Source organism: Bison bison, unplaced genomic scaffold (genome assembly GCF_000754665.1).
Source record: "Bison bison bison isolate TAMUID 2011002044 unplaced genomic scaffold, Bison_UMD1.0 scf7180017864373, whole genome shotgun sequence".
Lineage (NCBI taxonomy): Eukaryota > Metazoa > Chordata > Mammalia > Artiodactyla > Bovidae > Bison > Bison bison.
The window spans coordinates 593,196-595,537 of record NW_011494945.1 but is presented as its reverse complement, the minus strand read 5'-3'; positions in this window follow the sequence as shown (position 1 = coordinate 595,537).

Here is a 2,342-nt window from a genome sequence, read left to right as displayed (position 1 = left end):
TGAAGTGATGGGACCAGATGCCATGACCTTAGTTTTCTGAATGTTGAGCTTTAAGCCAACTTTTTTTTTTCAATTTCATCAAGAGGCTTTTTAGTTCCTCTTCACTTTCTGTCGTAAGGGTGGTATCATCTGCGTATCTGAGGTTATTGATATTTCTCCTGGCAATCTTGATTCCAACTTATGCTTCTTCCAGCCCAGCATTTCCCATGATGTACTCTGCATATAAGTTAAATAAGCAGGGTGACAATATATCAAAGTCTCACAAAATGCAAATGAAGAGTGTAGAAACTTTGCATATTTATGAGTAGTTCAACATGACACACACACAGAATAACTGAGAGTGGGAAAGAGGATAATTTTAAAAAAGAGATGAAAGAGAAGAATTAATATCAACTAACTGGATGTAACAGAAGGAAAGTTATGACCAACCTAGATAGCATATTCAAAAGCAGAGATATTACTTTGCCCACAAATGTCCATCTAGTCAAGACTATGGTTTTTCTAGTGGTCATGTATGGATGTGAGCGTTGGACTGTGAAGAAAGCTGAGCGTCAAAGAATTGATGCTTTTGAACTGTGGTGTTGGAGAAGACTCTTGAGAGTCCCTTGGACTGCAAGGAGATCCAACCAGTCCATTCTAAAGGAGATCAGTCCTGGGTGTTCTTTGGAAGGACTGATGCTAAAGCTGAAACTTCAGTACTTTGGCCACCTCATGTGAAGAGTTGACTCACTGGAAAAGACCCTGATGGTGGGAGGGATTGGGGGCAGGAGGAAAGGGGACAACAGAGGATGAGATGGGTGGATGTCATCACCGACTTGATGGACATGAGTTTGAGTGAACTCCGGAAATTGGTGATGGACAGGGAGGCCTGGTATGCTGCAATTCATGGGGTCTCAAAGAGTTGGACACGACTGAGCAACTGAACTGAACTGAAATGAACTGGATGTAACACTAGAAAATAAGCACACTTAGTGTAATTTAGTAAATATTTTCTCTTGACTAAGTATTATGAACAAGATACATTAATTATCCATTTGATCAAGGCAATGGCACCCCACTCCAGTACTCTTGCCTGGAAAATCCCATGGACGGAGGAGCCTGGTAGGCTGCGGTCCATGGGGTCGCTAAGAGTCGGACACGACTGAACGACTTCACTTTCACTTTTCACTTTCATGCATTGGAGAAGGAAATGGCAACCCGTTCCAGTGTTCTTGCCTGGAGAATCCCAGGGATGGGGGAGCCTGGTGGGCTGCCGTCTATGGAGTCTCATAGAGTCAGACACGACTGAAGCGACTTAGCAGCAGCAGCAGCAGCAGAGACTAAGAGAAAAATATATACATATGCTGCATGTGGACAAATCCATAATAACATTTACATCTGAAATATTCTCTGGGTTTTCTCAAATTTAAATGTAATTCCTGTTTGTTAAAAAAAAATCAGTGAATCTGTAAAATGGCAAAGTGAACATTTCCTCCCCAAATGAATACATCTTTCTCTTAATTCACACAAATATACACAAGATTGAAGGCACAAATATGGGGTTATATAATAATTATTTGACTTCATTTTTTTCTTTCATATATCAGCACATATAGATCTATTTTGGTCCTTTATGCTTATAAAATATGTTCTATGATTTTAATGAAGAATTTTTATTCCCTTTTTCTTTATCTCATAACTCCAATTCCTACTCTTTACCCATATTCTCATCCCTGAAATTCAAATAATATTGTAATTTGTGTGTTTGTGCATGTGTGAATGAATAGTTTCATCTAAGGGGTTGAATTATATAAGCAGATGAATGAATTTTTACTTTTTTAATATTATTTCCTTGTAAAGAGGTATAATATTAGTGTTTATATATGTTTCATTTTTCTAGCAACTGTCAAATAGAATATTCAAAATGAATTTATATGTCAATTTTACTTTATCAACCTTAAAGTGTACATATATTTCCTGGATATATACACAGTATACATATGTACATAGTATATAAGTACATATATATATATATACATATGCTTTATAAAGTTGACATTCATTGTAAGTATTACATTTGAAAATTGTTGGACAAATAAAATATTTGAAACACTCAGATCAGATCAGATCAGATCAGTCGCTCAGTCGTGTCCGACTCTTTGCGACCCCATGAATCGCAGCACTCCAGGCCTCCCTGTCCATCACAAACTCCCGGAGTTCACTCAAACTCACGTCCATCGAGTCAGTGATGCCATCCAGCCATCTCATCCTCTGTCGTCCCCTTCTCCTCCTGCCCCCAATCCCTCCCAGCATCAGAGTCTTTTCCAATGAGTCAACTCTTCGCATGAGGTGGCCAAAGTACT